Below are 6,085 nucleotides of genomic sequence, written 5' to 3' on the forward strand. Positions count from 1 at the left end.
TGAATCGAGAGCCTGATGTTGTTGACGCCAAATCCGTACACGACCATCCACGGTGTGGAGTAAATAACGTGACTGATCCGACCACCACACCTTCTTCCAGTCTTCTAACGTCCAACTTGCATGCTCTTTGCACCAGGCGGCCTTTTACGTCGATGAACCTTGGTTTGGAGAGGATGTCGTTGGGATCGTCTGCTGGTATAGCCCATACGTGTGAACGGGGGACACATGATCATGCCAGATATTGTTCCGAGTTGGCCCATGTTGTATTAGGTAGTCAACTCTTCAACATTGCTGCGCCTGTTCCCCTGTACGAATCGTCGGCACCGGGCTGACCTCTAACGTCAACGTTTCGCTGACCTTTGAATTTTTGCCGTCAAGTTGTTGTTTGACTATTTTGACGCCAGTCCTGGTAGACTTTAACAACGGCGGCTCTTGAATACCCCACCAATTCAATCGTTTGGGAAATCGAGGCACCAGCTCGTCGAGCACCCACAATCTGTCCTTTATCAAAGTCCGATAAATCTTTTTACCCATCACGCTCGGAATTTTACTGCCTACTGAACCACTGACACCTTATCTATGCTACGTAGGTCGACTAACTGCGCACTCTTGTACCTCACGTGTTCAATGGGTCGCATTCAGTTTTCAGAGGGGTGTTCATAATTCAGTGATCACTCAGTGTATATTCTAAGTGATCACTTAATTGGGACCACCTCATTTGTAATAGACTTCTAATCGAAAGCCTTCTGTTTCCCTTCGTCGATGTCATTTATGAAAATGAGAAACAACAGTGGTCCAAGAACTGATCCTTGAGGGAATCGGTTCTTTTGAGCAGCAGCTCTGCTATGAAAACATGGCAGAGCTGCTGCCCACAAACCCACATCATTTCCAAAGAATGTTATATGGAGCGATGGGTTACTTTAGTGTGCCAACAAAAATATTCGAAATGGTGAGGAAGTTGTGTGGAACTACTTCTCTTTATGCAAATACAAATTGTTTAATTCCAAATATAATTCCAAAAAATATCAATGTAGGCTTCTACACTGACATCTTGGACAATCCCATGGTGCCCACAGTCTGCCAGTTATATGGAACTGGATCCAGCATCTTCCAGTTCTTGCTGTGTGGGATAATGTTTCATCCCATAGGGCAAACAGTGTAGGAATTCGCTTTGAGGACCTAATTGCGATTGAACACCTATGGGGCGAACTGCAAAGCTAGATCAGGACGCATCCGTTCTTTAACTCTTCTACAGCGAAACTGGAGATGAAATGTAAGAATGAATTGTTGTAAATTCTGGCTGATTGCTATAAGCAGCTAGCTGAAGGTGTTCCTAGAAGGATCAATGCTGGTCAAAAAATAATGGTCTTTGATGGTCATTGACGGTCTTTTTTTGACCATCAATGTTGATTGTAAAAAAAAAGTGGATATACGCTTTATTAATTCGTTTATTAAAATCATCATCTCTTCAAACGTGTTAATTTTTATGAAAATTAAGGTTTCAGTTTATCAAATTAGTTTTTTGTTGGAAATCTGAAAACGCTTTCACATTTACATTTTTCGTATTTAGAATATTTATTTAATCTAATATTCTTTCCTTTTTACAGTAATTAATATTTCCCTCCTTAAATGAAACGATTTATCTTATAAATAAAGAATTAAGTAAAGTATTGCTAGATGAAGTCAAGAAATTCATCTAATCTTTGTCATTTGCTATTCAGGAAGACACCAGGATCTTACAAAATTACTAGTGGGTATTTCTGTTCCTTTAAAGGTATCAGTATTTCTCTTCCAAGGTCGAACCTCTCACTTCTCGTTTTCCGAGTTACTTCCGGGATTCATTATTATCCTGAAGCCATCAGTCTTTTTCCCAAATTATCGTGATACTGCGCTCATACTATTCTTGGAGTTCAACTTTGTAATCTTGATTTGTAAAGTTCCTGAAGGAAAGAGGGGAAGAGAGCGAATAACACGTGTGGAAGATGAGCAAGAGATGGAATATTTAACGATTTTATTAAGAAATAACTGGATTTAGCTGCTAGCGAGCAGAAATGATCTTGCAACCTCCAAACTCCTCGCTGCGGTTTGCTGCAATGACGTCATAGGGTGTCCTGTCGATATTACCATAGAAACAGCATCAATAAGTCGTTCATGTCCTAGTGCTCTATTTATAATCGTTTCGTCCTTGACCGACAACACTTTCTTCTTTTCGCGTTTATGTGCGTCAGAACTCAAAGAAAAGGTAGCAGAAACAGAGTAAGAAATTATTAACAGATACTTCGTGTAGGCATTAGGGAGATTCAAATGTGATTAATATCGTTCACTACGCTGCAACCCAACTCATAAATTTTTCCTATTTGGACTAAGTTGTGACAGCATTTCGATAAAAATACTTCTTCCATGGCTATTACTTTTCTAGAACTTAGGAATATTGAGACCATCACTTCAGAAAATAATAATATACATTTGCCAGAGAGCGATGCATATTTAAGTATCTACAATAATCTTGAAGAAATTGAATAAGACTCGTACAGAGTACTAGATTTTAATGAAGTCCTTAGAGTACGCTTAAAGCATAAAACGATTTATGTAAATACTTACAATGAGCTTTTTTATTTGTCAATATAATTTATTATATCTTGTAAAGTGATCATTATCAGTTCTTTACAGTTTCATTAATAATTAGCAACTGTTATTCCTTTACCTTCGTGGATAGCACAGTTGGTAGGACCACCGTCCTCCCCACACCGGGTGGAAAAGACTGAGTTCGAGTCCCATCGATGACGGAATGAATTTTTATGGGCCTTTTTCACAACGTGGCTGAGATAGTCGGTCTCAGTTTAGTGTAGCATGTTTTTCTCCCGGAAACTCAGTTTTTTCGTCCAGCATGCAGAAAATCGACCTCAGAACACACGTAATTTACAGACAATATACACGCAGCAATATGGCCTTAGTTGTTGATGCTCCTAAAACCCTACAACAACAACTTAATATTAAATAAATAAATAATAAAATAATTTGCCTAATTGACTAGTGTTAATAACATACACTACCCTCCAGAAAGTATCCAGACAGGGCTCTCGCCGGCAGCTCAATTGGTATAATCACCGTCCTTCCAGACCGGTGTAAGAGACCTGAGTTGGAATCCCGTTCATGATGAGAGGAATGTTTTATGGGATTTTTAAAAATGTGGCTGGGTTAGCAGTCTCAGGCGAGTGGAGCATGGCTTTTCTTCTGGAAACACGGATTTTTCGTCCAGCAAACGCAAATCGACCACAGAACACACGCAACTTTCAGACATAATACATGCGGTGCAACGTGGCTAAGTCGCTGATGGGCCTAAAACCCTATAGTAAACAAATAAACGACAAACCAGGTGGAAAAGGCCTGAGTTGAATCCCATCAATAACGCGAGAAATTTTTTTTTGTGGTCTTTTTTTTTACAACGTGGCTGAGTTGAGCGGTCTCAAGCGATGGTTGCATGGTTTTTCCTCCCGGAAAGTCGGGTGCTGTCTAGTAAACAGGCAAATCGACTACATTATACATGTAGTATACAGATGTTTGGAGAATAACAAAAGAAACGTTGGTTTTACGTGATGTCAATTCCCCCTTTTGGGGGAATTGACATCAACGCTGAGGCTGGCGTTTCACCAACGAATGATAGCTTACAGCGAGTACAGTCTCCATTCTTACAGCAGAACAATGTCCATTTTGGTTACTGTAGGACGTGTTTATCTGGCGTCACCCGACGTACGAGTTCATCCCTTATGTGTTCCATAGTTTTGAAATCGGTACTCTGCTCTGGTCATTCCAACTTTTATAGGGGGGAAACTACCTACATTCTTAGAAGTTCCATTAGAAACACCTCGTCAAATGTGGTTCATACATGATGGGGCCTCACTGCATTTTAGCCTCACTGCCGAGAATTTCTCAATAATAGTATTCTAGCCGTTGGATTTGTAGATGTGAACCAACAACCTGCATGCTCTGTCGTTCTAAATCCAAAGCTTTACTTTTTTTTTTTTGTTTACTCTCCCCGGTTCATAATGCACAAGTTCTCCAAGAATGGATTCCGGATAGTTGTCAAACAGTGCAAAACATTCGGAATAATTTCGAACATGTTCGACAATTATCGAAAAGACGGTTTGAGACAGTTATTGATGCGCAGTGATTGTTATAGGATTTTAGGTGCTTCAGCGATTTACATCATATTGCGCCGTGTATATTGTCTGTAAATTACGCGCCTGTTCTTTGCTCGATTTGCCTGTTTGCCGACGAAAAACTTAGGTTTCCGGGAGAGAAAAAACCATCCTACCCTTGCCTGAGACCGACTAACTCAAAAATTCCTCCTGTCGTTGACATGATTCGAACTCAGGTATTTTCCCGCCGGGTGGAAAAAACCTGAGTTTCGGGGGAATTCTCCAATTACACATCTGCCAAAAACTTGGCGTATTAATTTCATCCGCTATCATTTTAATGGTTACGAGTAAGCGGAAGGTGAAGATCCATTCTGAGGCGTTTATTTTTCTGTAGTTTAGAAGCTTGATAATTTCTGAGGTGTGTGAGAGGGATGGAAGTTTGTGCTTGAAGAGCACCCAACAAAGAAGCCAGTACTCATCAGATGAGTTGGTTTTCGCTGCCGACGCTCAGATTTCAGATCCGTATGTGATGACTGGCTCAAGAAACCAGTAAACATATTGAAGGGTGCACTAAGACTCTGTGACATGAATGAGGTGTTGTTTGGCACGCCATCTGGATTGGCAGACCTTGTTGTGAATATCTGCAACATGGGGTTTAAAGCTGTGTTTAGGGTCAAATATTACCCCGAGATCTCTGTGCTTGTTACTGGAGGGATGGAGTTCCATGGATTTTCAGGTTTAGTTGAGTTGAGTGTGATTTGAGTGAGAACACCATTTGTACAGATTTATTTGGATTAAGCTAAAGAGAGAACTGTGCTAAGTATGTAACAAGAGTTTTTAGGGCTGTCGATGATGGTTTAAGAAGCAGTCTCAGGTTGGTTGGTCTCATGGATACGATAGAGGAGCTTGAAATCATCTGCGTAGCTAAGAAAATCCGTTTGTTGGCACAGGAATGGATGGATGGCAGCAGGATCCCAGAAAGGACTCCGCCCTGGGGAACACCTACACTGACTTTCCTAGTGAAGGATTTTTTATTCACCGTCAAGTGAAGAACCCTGGCCGTAAGAAGAGACTTTAAGAATTGATCTGGTGTCCCACTTCACATAGCTGAAGGAGGGGCCGGACGTAAATGCAGTCGAAGGCGAACTGGATATTTAAATAACCAATTGCCATCTCCTCTCTGTCTTGTAGAGCCTCCAGAATGGTGTTAGTGGTTGCCAGCAGGTTGGTGATGGTGGACCTGCGTTTCAGTGCATAATGGATAAATGGTGAATTACATGGGAGAACCTGGTTAGTTGAGATGGGAAGAAGGCACTTCTCCATATCTTTGAGGATGCATGATGCTTTCATAATTGGCCTGAACTGTGATACCGAGGTGGCTCGATGTGTTTTTGGAATTGCCCGAACTATATATTGGTTCTAGGCTGTTGGGAAACTTTGAGTTATGAGAATTCCATTTAGAACTCCTAGAAGCTCATCTATGATGAAAACACTTACGCTCTTAAGGATAAATTGTGGGATCCCATCATATCTAGCGCATAACGTTGGTGGAATACTATTTATGGCCTGGATGAGCTCTCCTTTTGTAATGACGATGGATGCAAGGGTATGCAGTCAAGACATTCGATCAGATTAACTTGTTGAGGAAAATTATCATGTCCTACCTTAAACGGTGTCTTCCCTACCTTGAGTGTTTTATCAATGTAGGCTTTCATGGCTTTAGATTTGTTTATGTTAAACTGAGCACGGGTTGTTGAGTATGCTATCCTGTCTATTGGATCTGATATTGGCTTTCCATTTTGCATGAAGCCTTTGCTTATTCTGAATTTTGAGGGTGAGTTGTTGGTTCCACCATGCTTTGCTCTGGCGAGAGATTGACACAGTTTTTGACGCTGCAGATCGAGCAATGAAATTCAGCAAGCAGGTAAGAAATTGCAGCCCGAGCT

This window comes from Mastigoproctus giganteus, chromosome 9 (genome assembly GCF_048544385.1).
Source record: "Mastigoproctus giganteus isolate SK-2022 chromosome 9, ASM4854438v1, whole genome shotgun sequence".
Taxonomy (NCBI): domain Eukaryota; kingdom Metazoa; phylum Arthropoda; class Arachnida; order Uropygi; family Thelyphonidae; genus Mastigoproctus; species Mastigoproctus giganteus.